Source organism: Denticeps clupeoides, chromosome 4, assembly GCF_900700375.1.
Source record: "Denticeps clupeoides chromosome 4, fDenClu1.1, whole genome shotgun sequence".
NCBI lineage: Eukaryota > Metazoa > Chordata > Actinopteri > Clupeiformes > Denticipitidae > Denticeps > Denticeps clupeoides.
In genome coordinates, this window is record NC_041710.1 from 18,120,028 (window position 1) to 18,139,309 (window position 19,282).

Below are 19,282 nucleotides of genomic sequence, written 5' to 3' on the forward strand. Positions count from 1 at the left end.
CTGAAATAATGCCCTCCTGGGACTGCTTGCTCCAAGATTGCTGCAATGTTCTGTTGAAAGCTGACAAAATGTCACATCACCAAGAAATGGAGGACCCAGATGTAGTTGCTTTGAACAAAAAACATTGTATTTTATTTAAACTGGATGAACAAACATATAGTGCAATTGGAAATGGACACAGGAAAAGGAAAGGTTGCACTCACTCAGGGACCACACGTTCAATCAAAAAGCTCGCAATCGCACACACACACAGACACAGACACACACACACACACTTGACCAGCACATACGCACTCCATGGCCACACTGACTCAATTAAGACTCGTGGACCTGTCAGACCATTGACAAGACTCTGGGTCTGCTCTGTGGCCATGCCAGCCAGCCAGCCAGCCCACCCACCACACACACAATACACACTCAACACCACATACTCACACTCACACCACGCTGATGGACAGTTTTGCAATACTGGACCTGGAATGCTGGTGCAGGTACTCCTATAAAGGAGGGAAACCAGGTGCAGGGAATCAGGAAGGGGCAGGGCCTGCACTCAGTGGACCGGGACTGGTAATCATGCCTGGGAGGATCTTTACACGAAAAAGGTCCAAAGGCTCTACAGGACCACATGTGGAAGAAAGAAAAGCCTTCACTGTCTGTTTTTGAGGACTGCAGTTAATGGGTGTTTTAGGTCAAGTTAAACTAGTTAAGTAAAACGTTTTAGTTTGGCTTAATAATCCATTACCACAGAAGATGAATTCAATCTCATGTACTTAAAAAGATATATTTCTTCAGCGACGGAAACTAAAGTAGATTGATTTAGACTTCCTAGGTATTTTAAGTCAAATTTGAGAAACAATATAAGTTATTACTATCTTTATTCTGACCACAACAACAATCATGTTACTACTGAAAGAAGCAGGTGGATGTTAGTATGTACAACAAAACCAGAATACAAGTAAAAGTCAACTGTAGTTTTTATTTTGTGAAAATACATAAATACACTGCTTTTCTTTTGATAATTTTAACAGTATACATTATAAACATCAATAATACTCACAATACATAATAACTAAAGGGTTACCATATATTTTATTCTTTAAAGTCAGAATCCTTGGGGACAGATTTCAAAATCATGTCTGAATAACTAAACATAGTAAATTCACATTTTGGTAAGTGGAGACCTTAAAATAGAAAAAACTATTATTTTACCAGCTTGAAAACAGTGTTCCTTTTTAAATTGACTTATTTCCCCCATAATGGTTGAAAGGTATATGTGTTTCTGAGGTCTACACACTTCTAAGTCGACATTTTAATAAAAATGTTGGTCAATTTCAGATGGACACTTTGATACGTTTTCATTTTGTCCCGTACTACATTCATTCCTGTAACAAATTGCAAAGTCTATAGCAATGTGAAATTTGATGAAATCAACACCACCTTTTTATGACTGATAAATTGGCAGATTTAAAACATTTTAATAAATGGTTCATTTATAAATACAAATGCTTATCTGGTCCAGTATTTCATGAATTTTCTGTGCAGCATTTCCTCCCTTTGAGCCATATAAACTAAGGAGTCTTTCTCTGTATTTGTCAAGGTTAGAATAGAACTGTTATTCCAAATCAATGGCTGTCAACCTTTTGAATTCTTGTTTCACCTTTAAAGTATGATTTAATAATTATTAATAAATATATAGTCTGTAACTAAATACATCTAGATAGTTACATGAAGGATCCAATCAGTTTTCATCTGTTCAAATTCAATGATATTCAGCTAGCAAAATAAAAAGTTTTTAAAGATAAAAATCACTGGAGTTACCTGAATAACATAAAAAGGGACAGGTAGGCTGTGAGAGGAAATAGTGCTGGACTTACTAACAGTGTCCCAATTTTCTCCTTCTTTTTGACCAATTTTCCACATCCACTTTCTAAATGAGGACAAACAAATCAAAAGAAGCTTTCTATGTGACTAAAAGCAATTTTATAATATGGTTTTGAAGTATATAAGAACATTTTGGATAGATTGCTCAATAATACAGAGAAAAAAATTAAAAAGCTGATGCTCTTAAAGCTAGTCATTATATACTGCAATGTAACATTAAAATATAGATGTTTTGCATGTGCCGTGGCTGCGGAGAGCATGCCTTGTCTGATTATTATGCGGCACCTACAAGTTATTCACAACCGGTGTCACCCCAGGGCCTCAACAAAATAATCTCTAAAAGCGCCCCGCATTCCAGTTGACAAAAAAAAAATTCAATTTACTGCATTTGATACCAGGACACTCGTAGTTCCACTCCAAACTTCCATTTATTCCTCATTAGCCTTTTGATGTGTGCCCACAGTAGCTATCAGAAAGTCAGTGCAGGTAAAAGGTGATTCGCACGGACAGGTCCAGCTAATAAGTAAAACAGGCCAGGCTACACATGGCTAATCCATAATTTACTTCAAACATATTAAAATGAAGAATTAAACTATTTAGTGAGGTGTAATCACTTCTAATAAATGTTGTAATTCCTCAAATTTATCAGCAGGTTCTTTGCAAAATGTTGTGAACAATAAATATTGTGCTGCATGTGCTGTTTTTTAAAAAGTGCATTTTAGGTGAAATCTACTTATTATAAATAGCATTGCTAAGCAAACATTACTAAGCTCTATTATCATTTTTTGTTTCAGTGGGTTCAGCAGAGTTGTTTAGATTGAATTTGATTGAATTTGAGTTTCTGTACATTTTCTGTAGAGGGAGGAATTAGCTTATCAGCTTATTAGCTTAAGGAATCATTTATTTGTTTTTTATTTAGAATATCAATGCTAACGCATATAATTTTACTTTAATATGTTTTTGTCATGATCCGTCTAGCAGGGGTTACTCCGAGTTTCATGTCCGTCATGTGCAATGTTCCCTGATCGTGTTCACCTATTTAATTATATGAGTGTATAAAGCTATCCTGTTCATGTCTGTTCGCCGTCGGGTCATTGTCTGGTGATGGTCCTTTTTCTTGTCAGTTATGTATTAAACCCGTCTCGTGACGTTGTGCGTATGCGTCCTCCTTCCTCGCAATGTCCAACCATCGTGACATTTTTTAATATTATTATTATTAGGAAATACCAGAATTAGGACATTTATATTTTAAAACTAATTGAGTTACTCAATACTTGAGTAGTTTTATCACTACATACTTTTGTACTTTTACTTGAGTAATTTTTTGGATGACTACTTTTTGCTTGTCCTTGAGTATTATTATTTTGAAGCAATGTTTCTCATACTTTGAGCTGAACTACTACTGTGAATGCTATGTTCCTTCATTTACTTGTTGTTTATTCCATTAAATGGCCAATACTTTGCTGTTGGTTTGGGTTAATTTTATTTATTGAATATCACTGGATCTCACTTTGATCTACCTGATCACTCTGATCTACAACATCTCAGCAACTAAGTTTAACTCTTCCCTTTGCATAAAGCATAATTTTGCATGTTAGGGGCTGTTTGTCATCATTTTGTTTGCATTTTTAGAGCCCATAGCAGCCTGTGGCTTGAGTTTGACTTTTGAGTGATGCAGTGAATCAGGAGATATCGAGTTGGCAGCAGATTTGTATGCCTCGATTAATAAACACCACATTTGCATAGCTCAGAGCTTCTGATCCACTCAAATGTCAAAGCGATAAATACAATGATTCACACTTCCATTTACATGTGAAAAAAGCACAGCTCTACCCCTTTGATCTGAGGATAAAGCTGATGCGAGGAAGCAAGGAAATAAACAAACAATTGAAAGGAGAAAGTACTGGGCTACAAACAAGCAAGGTAATAGGTCTTGTCGGCTCCCACAAACATAGGGCGCACCTCTGCAGACTGTTAGGGCGCTCCAGGCAAATTAATTTATACTGTTTTATTCATTCATTTTGAGGCAAAGCTGCCGGCAATTTTCACTTCTCTGTCCTTTATGTTAAAATGCATGGATGCCCATCATTCTGTGGAGACCATCCATGGCAGACCTGGGCTGTCTGAAGGGCAAAATATTTGCAGCAACATTTCACCAAGAGGCGCACCCAGTGGAATGTTATTCTTAGGCGAGTGTGGACACCCATGCAACACGCTCTCATTTCTGATATCCAAACATATTTAGACGTCACATTTATGCACTCTATAGAACCCTTAGCCTAGAAGAGAATATCGGGAACATGAAGGTTAGACTACTGCATCATATTTTCTCCTCTAAAAGGCCAATTATAAAGACAACCTCCATGAAAGTCAGTCAATAGGGTACTATAGGCAATAGCCATAGTGTAGTTTGCAGCTGCTTACACCTTCCCTGGGTCCACCGGTTTATTTACTCTGATAGTAAATAACCTGCATGGCAAACTCAACATCACTGAGATATACCTTCTATTGATCTTTCCTTGTAATAACACATTTCAAACATGGGGCACTGAGAGGTCATATTTTTTATTACTCAGGAGTGACTTTCTTCTCTATTGATCTCTGCAAAAACCTTTTCAGCAATGCATTGAAGTAAAATGGGTATTGTGTTTATACCAGAGGAATTACAGGCAACAGTTAGTCTATATATTCATTATGAGGATGAACATCCTCACCACTGGGATGGACTTCTGACCATAGGATTTCATTGTATCTCAATGAAAAATAGCAATTTTGCCTGCAATTTCTGCAATGAAGCATATATACATGCACATTTTCCAGTCCTAAAACTTATATGATTTTTACTCAGCGTATGACCAGATAGATGTATGATTTTTAGTTTGGATTTGAACTGTAATTGTCAGTCTAACAACAACCAAGAAATGCCTACCAGTTACAGATCTAGGTAAACATCAAGTCAATACTTTATTTCAAGTCAATACTTTATTTTATAGCAAGGCTAAACTGAATTTCAAATCGACATTCAAGTCAATGCTTTACTGACAAAAAAAAATCTCTATATTTACCAGTTATACCAGAGGATTTATTCAGAGTTTGCAGACAGAGTAGTAAAGGCCATTGGGGGCGATGGCCTATTTAATGGAGTAAAACTCACTCACCCACTATCCATATCTACTTAATCCCAGTCAAGGGACACTGCCACCAGAGCACATCCAAATATATTGGAATATTGGACACAGGACAGAGACCCAGCCCACTGCAGGTAACAGATGCATCACACTTTTAACTGATGTGTTCTGACAGGAAATAAAGAAACTGCTTGTTTCTAGTCGTGAGCATAGAAGAAAAAGAAAGCTTTGTGTTGTAAATAAGCGAGAAGCATTGTTAGTATTCATCCTGCAATGTAAATGCGTTCCCAGTTGTGTTAGGGAAATGAATAATGAGTATCAGGAAAAATAATATTCACCGGAAGCTCAGGCTATTATTACACAGTAAAGGTAAACCAAACAAAATCCCCTAACCTGAGGACAATGATTGATGAGAGATTACATGGACTAGGAGCACCCAGGGAGGCGCTGGATTGGAAACTGGTACCCTCCCCGGTTCCAGCTCACGGCCCTCAACCGCCTCCCCTCACACATTATCCGCATTAGCGCTGTGAGTGCTTATTTTTCACCTCAGACATGCCACAGCACACATCTCGAGGTGAGACCCTTCTGCCGCCTATAACCCTCCACTCCTTTAATCCAAAACAATTAAAAATAAGAGTCCCGCTGTGATGAGGGGAGCATCTGCGGCGCATGATCGGCATGAACATGTCTGATAATGAGGCCGCAGTCAGGCGCTTACCCCTCTCGAGCTCAGTGGTGGGATTACTCCTCCATGCACTCTACAGTATCATTGCCTGAGTTAAATGTCTTGGGAGCCTCACTAAAGCCGGGCCCCCGTGGCTGCGACGGGGCCAGTAGTTTCTCAGCCTCCTCTGTGCGGCCTGGTGACGCCGTCCCCTCAGTGGCCTGTGACAGATGACAGATCCCGGGGTAATGAAGGTCGGCAGGTGTGCGTATGTGTGAGCCCCCCTACGGCGGAGCGGCTTCATGGGTGCATGTGAAGTGTGAAGCAATAAACTTGATCAATCAGGTGAAATAGCGGCAGCAGCGGAGGCTGCTGAAGTCTCGGTGGAGCCGGGAGCAGCAGCTGGTAGCAGCTCTGACGGCTCAGGCTGTTCTTGCATTTCCAAAAGTAAAAAAAAATGTTTTTCTTTTTATGTTAAATTTAAAAAATGTTATATTTCTAAGTTTTGAGTAGTGTGCTTGAAGTCACTCTTATACACAAATAGCACTGACAAATTTCCTTGATGTGTAAGGAAATAGCAATTGCTTTGCTTTTCATACTTTTTTAGAAATAACCAGTGGAATATAAACACGTAGGTCCTAAAATTAACGTAGGTCCTGACATACTTATATCTTCTGCTACATGTTACAAGGACGTTGGCAGCATTTTTCTACATAGGATGTTATTTGCTAAATTAAACCACTACTTGTCACTAAGTGTCATTGGGGAGTTGGGGACAGTGGGCTCAACAGTGTCCGGCCAACAGCTTATATCAGTACATTTGTTAATGTGATTCATATACAGTACATGATAGCCTATTATGCCAAAGCAGTAAAACAAATGTATGTCATACATCTCGCAGATCATAGATCCATATCCAGATGCTGCTGTACGCTTTCATTACTGTGATTTTCTCAGACAGCATTTCATGTCCCAGAGCAATTGCTGTGCTTTTCCAGCATGCATTTACTTAGCATCTGCCGGTCAAATCACCATATTATGCACCAAATGATTGCACTCCTTTGCTGCTCTGAATTCAGAAGTGGTCATAATGGTTATCATTGCAGTGACGTAATATTCTCAAAACCACCAACACCTTGCCTTGTGCAACCTCATTTACACTCAGGACCCATTCCCGTGTGCACAGCCTTCAAAAGCATGCAACATGGGCAGCATGAAGCTGTAAAAATCAAGGTCACAAAGGTACTAATATGCTGTAGCAATATCTGCAAGTGTCGAATATTCAAAAAGGACGCACAGACCCTGCAAAGTAAAATCTCAATTGTAGCAGGATTTTCAGTGAGCGCACACACACCCCCTAGTCAATTACACAAATGTTTAATTTCTGTGGTTATAATGGTCTTTGATGAATGAAAGAAGCAAAATGAATTGTCTGCTTATTTAAGTTGCACACACTGATTTGGAACATGGCACCAAAAAGAACAATTTGCAGTCAAATTGAAGCTGTGAATAGTGAGGTCGGTATTCAGGAGAGGCAGCGGCATGCTAAATCACAATTATGTTGTTGAAAAAGTGGAAACATAATTCATTTACATTTGCAGCATTTAACAGACACCCTTATCCAGAGCGACTTCAGTCATTACAGGGACAGTCAGATGGGTCCATGTGTTATGTGCCAGTCTAGGGGTATGGCCCATAACAAAACAAACAAAAAGACAAAACCCACAAAGAAAAAAATTAAAGGAGCAATTTAACAACCAATTTATTAACAAAAAAGACAAATAAATAAGGAATAAATACCAAATGATTTCCATGAATATCGGTGAACAAAAAAACACAATGTAAGGGTGGTAGTAGCCTAGTGGGTAACACACTCGCCTATGAACCAGAAGACCCATGTTCAAATCCCACTTATTAGCATTGTGTCCCTGAGCAACACTTACATTAACCCTAAGTTGCTCCAGGGGGACTGTCCCTTGTAACTACTAATTGTAAGTCGCTCAGGGTTTAGTGTCTTGCTCAGGGACACAATGTTAATAAGTGGGTTCACAGGCGAGTGTGTTAGCCACTAGGCTACTACCACCCCTGTTACCTCTTAGGGCAAGCACAGGGAAACCGGAAGTGATGTAATCAGGAGATGCTGGGTAGGCGGGCGGGGTGGATGTCACGGCAAGCGCAGCCCCGAAAAAGCTTTCTGCAGCAGGAACAGGTGGGCTCAATTTGCAATCACCAGGCATCAGAAACACACCAAAAAAACCAGGACGTAACACATGGCATTTTATGCTTTATCTTTAGCGAAGGGTGCAAAAAGGCCAGCAAATGGCCTGAGGTGCCATTGTAAGATGGGACGTCGTGGAGCCATGACATTTCTGTGCTTTTGTTGTGCATGGAGATTCAACACCTCTGTTTTTACATGTCTTTGTTGAACGGCATTGCAACATTTGGCGGCCCTCCCCCAAGCCAAAGGTGTGAGGTGCCGGCCATCGGGACTGCCTGCTCTCTTTGTCTTCCCCAGACGGGAGGCATGTAGATATGGCTGGCACAATAGATTAACTCACAAACCAAACTGTAACCAGTAATAACCAAGATTTGTGACATTTTAGATTACAGGTATTACATTGAACATCATAAACCATGTCCTACGGTGAACAATTTGATAATAACTGATCAGGGATTGGAAATAGCACAGTTAAAATTCATAGTTTACAGTTTAAATTCATGTTCAGTATGATCAACATGTTTAGGATAAGAATTTATATTTATGTGAAACTGTTTTTTTCTCTGAACTCCTCAACAGTACCATAAACTCAAATAATAAAATTTAGTGATAAATGTGTAATTTTCTAATCACAGGGCAACAAGCGAGACTTTTTATTTGTATTTATTTTTCCGGCCATTGTTGTTGATTAGGCTTAGTAAGTCGGTGCAAATCCGCAGAGTTATGAATTCCCTAATAAAGGTGGAAATTCTCTAATCACATGGCAACAAGCGGGACATATTTCTTATTTGTATTTATTTTCCGGCCACTGTTGTTGATTGGACTTAATAAGTCGATGCAAATTCGCAGAGTTATGAATTCCCTGATATAATTTTAAGCTTCTCACTATATTTACATGTCTTTGCATTACAATATCTGATCATTGTTGTCATTTATTTTTCTGGTTTGGTTTTAATGTACAATGGACACTGTTTTTCTACATGTACAATCTGTATGAATTTTTGACTTCAGACTCCAAACAAAGAACCCCACCAAGTCTTCAGACCCAACCAAGTGTGCAAAGCCTTTGATCAAGTTGAATATTCTATGTATGCTGCTGTGTTTGATCTCTGTCAAGGGAGCAGGTTTCCCTACAAGTGTGATCTCAGACGGCTGCAGATCGTAAAGGACATGGAACCACTACCATCGGCTACATTTGAATTCCCAACTGACCAGGGATGAGCAGGATGAACAATCATGAACCAATTGTGATCCCCATGGACCCTGAATACTCGAGTGCCCCAGGGGATCAAGTGGCCATGTGTAAGATGGGACATCGTGGAGCCATGACATTTCTGTGCTTTTGTTGTGCATGGAGATTCAACACCTCCATTTTTACATGTCTTTGACGAACGGCATTGCAACATTTGGCGGCCCTCCATCAAGCCAAAAGTGTGAGGTGCCAGCTGTTGAGACCGCCTGCTTTCTTTGTCTTCCCCATTCGGGAGGCACCGGGGGCGTGATGTCAGAAACAACAGGTTCTGATTGGTCTGTGACAGCTTCCTGTAGGCCAGGTGTATAAAGGATTGTTCATGTGTGACATTTTTTCTTTCTCAGGTGCTTTTTCCATTGGAAGCCTTCCGGTGTTGGAGTCATTTTTCTCCTCCCATTTATCTCCTGAATCAAGTGATGTCTCTGAAGCTTAGTTCAGGCTGTTCTGTCTTTTTCTATCTTTTCCTCCTGTCTTTCATTTTGCTTTTCTCTGTAACATTGGTACCTTTTTTACATACAATATTTACATGTAACTGCAATAATAATCTACTGGTGTTAATAAATTAGAAACTGTTCATCCTTTTAACCTCTCTTGTGCCATGCCTCTTTCTGCCAGGTAACATCAAGTATGAGTGGTTTCAATACAGTGCTTTTGTGTGTAGACAAAAAAAAGCTTTTTTACTCCACTCTCCCCAGCTCTTTACACCATGACAAGAGAGCCTTGTTGGGGGTGGATGTTTTCGGCTTGGACAACACAGAAAAACAAAGGACAATCTGATTGGTCTGTGGCTACCTTTTTGGGAGTCAAATGCTGAGAATGAAAGAGTTTCTATTGAAGGCTGCAGGGCTCTATTTTTCCTCCTTCATCGGGGGCTCTTCTCCCCAAACTTCTGGGCCCTTTAGCCCTTCCCCCTACACCATAATATATCCATGTAACTGCAATAGTAATCTACCTGTGTTAATAAATTAGAAACTGTTTGTTCTTGTAGCTTCTATTGAGCCATGCATCTGTATGTCTGAATCATTACATATGCCAAGACATACTGTATTTAGAAATCTGACAGGCACCCGGGGAGCAGCCTGTGGAGATGGCACCTTGAGGGTTCGGGATTTGAACTGTTCCAAGTCCAGTTCTTTTGCCACCACTGCCCCTATTGTGCTGGTAATTTTTGCCAAAATCTGTAAACCACAGTGAAAATATAGAAGTAATGAGACACAAAGAAAGAGCAATTTAGATCATTATGATTTCTAATATTTGAATACAGCTGGCATTGCTGTAACGTTGTTCTTGCTACATGTTTGTTTCAACAATGCTAGGATGCTGATTTATTTGTTTGCAAAAGGGAAATGGATTTGCGAGTCGGGTCATGAATCTATCTATGCTCTAAAGATTTTGCCCTTGCTGGGCATAAGATGGGAAAAGCTCCATGGGGGCAGGGTTCCTCAAGGCCTATGGTGCAGTTCCAGAGTTCTGCATTTTGCATCCACTGCCTGTTCCCAAAGCTCCTGCTGGGACAGGGTGCAGGCAAGAGGAGAATGTCAGCTCCTCCTGCCCCTTCCTGAGCGGCCTCATGGTCCATCCATTTGGAGCCTCTGTGACTCCTCACCTCCTCGCTGGACTGGAATTTAGTTCTGTTGCCTACCGTGTATGGTCCGTTACCTTAGACATCCCATCTGCACTCCAACACAGAAGCCGGCGGCAAATAAATCTATTCAGAAACCAAGCAGAACAAATGTTTGGGTTGCACACAGTGAATTTATTTAGCCGCAGTAAAACAAACACACTTTTGAAGGCGTATAAAGCTATGAAAATCCCCACAAAAACAAACCCCCTCCAGTCTATGAATATTCATAAATGTTTGTTTACTTTTTACACTGCAATGCAGACTTTTTAACAGCTTTATGTAGCTCTGCAAAGAATGTGCGCAAGAAAGATGTTTTGGCACTGCTGACCTTCTGCATTATTCCCTCTAGTCACTTTTAAAGAAATATAGGAATTCTCAGACAGACAATATATCTGTACGGCACACAAGCAGCTTCACATGACAGAATTCTTTTTTTTTATTCACACTTAAAGCGTTTGTTGTTCTCTTGTCTTTCTTTAGACTGTATTTTCTCAATTTTTTTCTTTCTTCCCTCCTGTCTAATAACAGTTCTGTGCCTGGCTTTGAGTCAAATGGCATCACTGAAAAAAGTTTATGGCTCAAATGTAGTCTTTATTTGACATCTGACTGACCATCTGTCAATCGTTTTTGGGTCAATGTGGTTCACCAGAAGGGCTTTTTGAAGACCATGTTTCTCAACAAAGGATTTTTTTTTAATTATAATTATCATTGCAGGGAACAATTCAGCAATTGCTGTGTTGGTGGGGGCATTCACACACATTTCTATGCCCTAATACATCACCATAGAACAATCTCACAAATGTAAATGCAGGGCATCTGATATCGCTCTGGACTCTTTATACACCGTACTTGTTATTTGTTTCTAAACCTAAATTTGTAATTTGTTTCTAAGCAAAATGTTATTGAGTGGATAACCATATTCTTAATTGATTTTTCATTCTGGTTTATTATTATTATTATGCTCTGTGAAATAATGTCATTGATAGAACTGCAAGAACTGTTCTACAGAAGTGCACTACATATGCTATATTAGCTATGTAATGATGCCTGCAAGTTGAGACGAAGCCCGTATCAGAAAATGTCACCATTTGTGTGATGTGTCTTTATATGTCTGAACTGCTCATTGAGATAGATTGCATTTCATCTCTGCCGTATCAACCTGTTCATCTCCCAGTAACCCAAACCAGGTAGCATGACATATTCTCACAGCAAAATAGGGAAAAGATTCCAATGCTGTCTTTTATCGCTCACTGATCTCAGACACAGTGTGGTTCCTGTCAAGACATCCCTTTCAAATCTGGCGCCTCAAACCCGGCAGCTAGGAATAGATGCATATTCAGGGCACATTCATTCAGCTCTTGCAGTCCTCCCGAGCTTTGCAGGACACAAAAAGGACAACTTTGCACCCTGTCAATGTTTGGGGATGTGACACATGGCAAACACTGCTGAGTGCCTGACAGTTGTCTTTGCACTGCTCCCTTTCTGACAGCTTTAATTGTGTTAATTGCCTTGTATACATAAAACAGATTTAAAAATATCTCTTCGGTTGCCATGTTTTGTGGTGTGGACACACAGATACTCATTGCACAAAGGTGCTTGTCAGGGATGGATAACAAAGGATAACTTTGAAAATTAGTGAAACGGGATGTTAACACTGCACGCTGTCAGAAGCCCAATATTCATGCCTGCTGCCCTCGTTGTGCTGAAAATGAGGCTAGGTATCAGGTGTGGCCCTAAAATGACACGAAGAGTTAGGGCTAGGGTTAGACTCTTTGTAGGTCTTTGTTCTAAATGTGTGGCTTGTTTACTAACGTAAAGTAAAAGGTGTCCTCAGAGTTTATGGTCATTGAGTTTCTCTCTTTTTATGAAAACTTAAAACATGTTTCTGGGTCATGGAAAGTGTTCTGGGTCATAGAATTATATCTTCTTTAAGATCTTCTTTCTTGTCTGATGGTTTACATAAATCTTGAGGACACCTTTTACCTTACGCTAGCAAACAAGTTCCACACTCATGCCATATTCAATAAACGTATTCCATATTCAATAAATAGTGATAGAATATGTCTATAATACAGAAGAAGATTTTTGAACGTACAAATTCTTCCTCCCCATTTGAGCTGTGGCACTGTTGTAGAATTATAATCCATTGAGGAGAAAAAGCTCTTTAAACCTATTTGACTGCTGATTCAATTCATCCCATTGAAGAGTAGTTATCAACCCCCATTCATTTGCTTAGGAGCCTGTTTTTTTGACTGAAAAACTGTAAGACGATGTTGCCAAAATGGATGCTGAGCAATAAGACTTGACTAAAATCAATTTAATGATCCCTGAACAAAGTGCATTTAATGGGTACATTTAATTGTTTGAGGTGCAGAAAAAAACATGGGGCAAAGCCTCAGATGATTTTGATAAGGCCTCTTGTTTATGGATTGGTCTCTGGCAGCAAACCTGCATAGACCCTGCACATTGGACATCATTGCTTGAAATTTGGCCAGGCGAGGAGAGACTGGCAAACAGAAGGTGCATTTTTTCCCCTCCAACCCGTCTAGCTGCTCTGACTGCTCTAGCCAGCTTTGTTTTGTTGCTGCCTGGACACTCATAGTCTGGACACCTGGACATGCTGTAAGGTGTGACACCTCCTGCTGCCTCATAGCTGAGATCTGGACAGCGCTGGTGTGCTCCTGCCTCCAAGCTGAAGGACAGCTCTGATTCTCAGTTGCAAAGTGAGTCTTCGGCTACAATTCACTGCCTCAATTTTTCATGGTACACAATGCAGTCTCTTCAACAATCAGTCAAGAATCCATCATTATTTATGACAGGCAGATTGATATAGATGTTATGCTAAAGATGTACAACACTCAGACATGGGATTTCCCCAAATGGGGAATCAATTAAACTGCAGGCTGGAACTGAGTGGAGTGATCTTTGTTGTATGCCACAAAGTGCTCAGAATAAAGAAGCCGAGCATGCACTACCTTCAATTCCGCTGATGAAATGGTATTGCAGCCTCACTTACTCTCAGCGCATTATATTATACATAACTGGCCCTGCACATATCTGTCATGTATGACATTCCGCACTCAAGTGAAAAAAGCCAACACGAGCTGCGGACAGTAATGTCTCCAGTGTCCTTTAGTCCCGCGGCCCCATGGTGACCTTGAATCAACCAACCCTGTCCCACCCTGGGTCAATGTTTCAGTGAAGTTATTTTGGCTATGCTGTGGTAGTAACCATCCTTTAATGGATAAACATTACCAAGGTTAATGGCATATGGTGCCGAGGTGTTCGCAGCCTGAGCCAGGCTGCATTTTTCTCCCATAAATCTGCAGTGATGCCCCTCTATCCTCCACCTACCATCCTCAGGAGGGGTAATAAGGCTCGTAAAATCCTGCCCTGTCAGTCCAATCCATCTGCTCCTGCCATCACTAAGCCATGGCATTAAAGAGAGGCTGATTTTAATGATTTTATACCTTTAGAGATGAATCACACTATCCAGCTGTGGCTAGAAAAAAGAAAAGCAAGTAATGCGCCAAGGTTGTGCGTGTGTTAGTGTGTTTCTAGGTTAGGCTTTTTTATGCTATATTACACTTGTATTGTATTGTATTTTTTATTTACTATCTATCTTAAAAGTTGAAATAAATATGCTGAAATATCTGGTGTCAAAGATCCATAGACCAGGGCTGCCAACTCTCACGCATCTGGTGTGACACTCACACTTTCAGTATCAATTTAATACATTCATTCTCCTAAATCTCAGGGTAAATCTATCCCATTATTATTATTTTTAAACCTGTTCATTAACGTGTGCTGTAGATTTCTAGACTAGACCAAAGAATATTATTTGTAGAGAACAGGAAACAGGCTCTAACCACAGACAATTGTTATCAGTTTTTCCAAACTAAGCATTTTGAAGTTCAGGTTGGCTTTATGCACCGCCATAATTTTCAGCTAAACCCAAGAATGCACCAATAAAGAAATAATGCGTGGTAAAAGAATTAAATAAAACATTTGAGAACAAAATATTATAATCATATTTATAGGATTATAGGATATTTTTGCTGGTGAAACTGGAATAAAAAGTTTAATACAAATTAGTGTGTATGCATGGAAATCTGTAACAATCATGCAATGGAGCATTTTTACCACAACAGAAATTGAATTGACTAAATCTAGTTACAAATATGTAGTTGTCCTTGCAGAACTATTATTACTGTAACTATTGTGCTCTTGCTGCAATACCTGTGGTGTTGCTCATTTGCTCATTGTTTTGGACAGATTCCAGGTTCCAAGTTGTTTTGGCTGTAGCTTGTGGACACCAGAAGTTAACAGATACTTAATGGGACAGAGATCAAGACTCTAACTGGGCCACCATGGGAGGTTCTCCTTTTTGTCTTTGGGTCTTGGGACCATTGCCCATCTGAAGGATAAACGTTGTCCAGAATTTTATTTCACAGCCTTAACCACTTTCAGTGTTATATTCCCATTTTTCCAGTACACCTTCGGTGGTAATATAATAAGTCTATGCTAATTAAAGGCACCTTAAAAAAAAACTGTCTACAGTCTATAAAGTACAATGTGTGACAGAAACCTAATACTAGTCTGAGTACATAGATGAGACAGGTTATTTACTGAATATTGAAAAATATTCAATGTGACACCTTCCGAGACACCAGACGACCTTTTACTGAGAGACGCAAATGAGAGTGAAATTGAAGGATATTGAAAACTATTCAGTGTGACGTGCAAAACACTGCCTGAGTTAATTGAGCAGTTTGCATTCCATCATGCTTTGGATTGTGAATTGCAAACATCTTGGACAAGACCAATGAACCTTTCTGTGAAATATTATATCATTGTCAGTGCATAAATTGAATTTCTTGAAACATTATCCAGATGGGAAAAAAACTGATAGCTCATTAAAAAGAAAGTCTTTGACATATCGGGTGTGATCACTCTTCCCCTGTACTCCCCTGCAAAGTCATTTTGTAAAACTGTTTGAGCTTCAAATAACTTTTGATCAAGATTTGTCTGGTTTGTCTAATGAATTCAGTTTGAATGAAATCCTTGTGAACTGCCCTGTATCAAAATACCCATACTACCAATGTTGCACAGTTGAGACCAAAATTATTAACCCCCCAGGAATTATGGGACATTTTCCTAAACTTCTTCCGAATGTTTGCAGCATTCAACAGTGATATTGTCATGACGGCGATCTGACGGGGGAAGGAAGCGCAGAGCCGGGACATTCTGGGACAGGGATTTTATTAAGAAAGACAAAGAAACAAGGCATGATGGCCGAAAAGGGACATAAAGGGGATCAATATAAACAAACCCGCAGGCATGTGGTGATTGCCAGAACTCAAAAACAAGGTTGCCAAACACGGCCCACAAGAGTTCATCAAAATGTCGGAGCTCCAGAAGGGCGGAAATCACCGGTTTTTTAAAAGCAGTCCTGATTGGCTACAGCTGTGGACAATCCTGATAGATATTTAGTAGTTTTTATGACATTTTGCAGTATAAAATACATTTTATTTATTAAATATAGTAAAAAAAAAAATAGATCCATGTGAAAGATTGCTTTCAAAACACACCTACAGTGAAAGTGAAGTGATTGTCACACGTGATACACAGCAGCACAGCACACAGTAAAATTTGTCCTCTGCATTTAACCCATCACCCTGAGTGAGCAGTGGGCAGCCATGACAGGCGCCCGGGGAGCAGTGTGTGGGGACGGTGCTTTGCTCAGTGGCACCTCAGTGGTACCTTGGCAGATCGGGATTCCAACCAGCAACCTTCTGATTACGGGGCCGCTTCCTTAACCACTAGGCCACCACTGCCCCTAAAGTAATTTACAGTAATTAAAATCAGATTTTAAACCAGACCTGTGCATTTACTTTACTTTACTTTACTTTACGTTATTTTGCAGACGCTTTTATCCAAAGCGACTTACAGGAGGCCTAACTTGTCAGCAAAGAGCATGCTCGGAGATTGTTAAGTGCTAGACGAAGATTTTTTTATTTTATTTTTTTTTGTGCAGTGTGTACGCATGTGTAAGTGTTAGATTTGTCTGAAATACTTTTTGAATAAGCAGGTTTTCAACTGCTTCTTAAAGGTGGTAGTAGTCTCGGCTAGTCGAATGGAGCAGGTCAAGTTGTTCCACCAGCCAGGGACAACAAAGGAGAACAGAGTTGATTGGAATCTGAGACCCTGTGAAGAGGGAATTTTCAGTCTCATTTCATTTGCAGATCTGAGAGAGCGTGCAGGAGTGTAGCTAGCTAGTAGTGTATTGATATAGGAGGGTGCAGTTCCATTTACAGCCCTGTAGGCAAGCATCAAGGATTTGAACTCAATGCGAGCAGCTACCGGGAGCCAGTGGAGGGAGGTAAGAAGAGGTGTAACATGGGTGTATTTTGGCTGATTGAAGATGAGACGGGCTGCAATATTTTGGATCATCTGGAGTGGTTTTATTTGGCTTCCTAACAAGATTCAAAAAAGACTTCAAGGAACAGATGAGGGCACCATGCCAAAGACAAAGGAAATCAGTCTGGAGCTCAGAAAGAAGATAGTAGAGGCTCGTGCTAAACTGACAAGGTGGCACGGGCAGAAAATATGGCAGGAATGTTTGTCTTTGCTTGGAAGAGGAGCAACATCGAGGCCTCAAACATTGTCCTTGGGGCAACAACATTGGTGCATTTGTCTGCGCATGCAATCCATGGCCCAGATTGTCCTGAGCTGATGCAGGCAAAGGTTGCTCAGGCGGGACGGTACCCTCGGCGGTGTCTGCAAGAAACCATGTGGGTTGGTGGTCCACGGAGGCCTCAAACAGGCAGAGCCTGGTGGCTGTGCAGCAGTGTTGGTTCCGGACGACTTTGGCTTGGAGCAGATGTTGGGGCAGGCAGCGCAGTAACACTGGAGGAACTTCTCCATCTCCTGTTTAAGGTGCTCTGTCTGTCCAGGTTAGGCTGACGGACACCACCAGTTTATTCCAAAAATATCACTAAAACCAGGAGATGAATTTGGGCCTCATGTTGGACAGAAGGTCCTCTGCACCACCTGGCACAGCACATCCTGGATTAAAATGTTGGCTGTTTGATGGGGCTGTTTAATGAAAGTAAAGTGACTGTCATTGTGATGCACAGCACACGGTGACACAACGAAATGTGTCCTCTGCTTTTAACCCATCACCCTTGGTAAGCAGTGGGCAGCCATGACAGGCGCCCAGGGAACAGTTTGTGGGGACAGTGCTTTGCTTAGTGGCTTTGCTCAGTTGAGGGACATGTGAGACTAGGGATGGTGAGAATGGGACAGGGGTAGCAGGAAGCCCTGAGGTCATTGTGTGTACTAGCAACACTGACTACTGCAAAATTCATTTCAATATGAAGTAACAGCATTAAAATAATCAAATGTAATAACAGAAACCATAAGGACAGACTTCAGGCCCCCATCACACAGCTATAAAGTCATATTAATTTTTATTTAATTAACAACACTGCTAAATCAAATATTTATATAGTTATCACATGCGATTTTCATGGTGGTTGGACATGGTGAAAAGAAACAGAATGCACTCGCATGGCTCAAGGTACAGGGGATTTAATCCAAAAGACATGACATAGAGAACATGACACCACAACAACAACAAAGAACAGACACAAACAGGTAAGCTTTAGTATGTATACACACGAAAAAAACAATCAGCAATTAGGGGAACACAGGAGAACATGGAACTCCGGATTCTAGACCTGGAGTATCCTCTTCTGGGCTGGATCCTGACAGCTAATTCTGATAAATCAATTAAATAAAAACATACATAAAATCAATCATTGTTTCATACAGTTTCGAGAATTACCAAAATACGTCTTTTCACAAAGTTTGCTGTATCTGTTTTTATCATGGCAATTTGCATATACTTTTATAAAGAGTGATAAGATGAATTGCAAAATCCCTCTTCGCCCAAAACTTCATCCCAAAATCCCATTTCCACTTAATTTCAGCCCTGCCACAAAATGACCTTGATCCTCTTGTAAACAGGTGAGAGTATTGACAAGGCTGTGGATCATTCTGTCATGCTGACTGAGTTAGAATAGCAGACTGGATGCTTTAAAAGGATGCTTGAAATCACTGTTCTTCCTCTGTTAACCATGGTTATCTGCAAGGAAATGATGACGTGCAGTCATCATTGCGTTGCATAAAAAGGCAAGGATATTGCTGCTGCTAAGATTGCACCTAAATTAACCATTTATGGGTTCATCAAAAACTTCAAGGAGAGACATTCAAGTGTCTTGGAGTGACAAACTCCAATCACTGATTATGAAGGAATGGGTTGCCATAACTCAGGAGTTGGCCAAGAAGTTGATTGACAGCATGCCAGGGCGAATTGCAGAGGTCTTGAATAAAAACTGAAAATATTTATTTTTTGCATAAACTTGTTGTAATTGTCAATAAAAGCCTTTGACGCCTATAAAAAACTAGTAATTATATTTCAATACAGCACAGAAACAACTGACAAAAA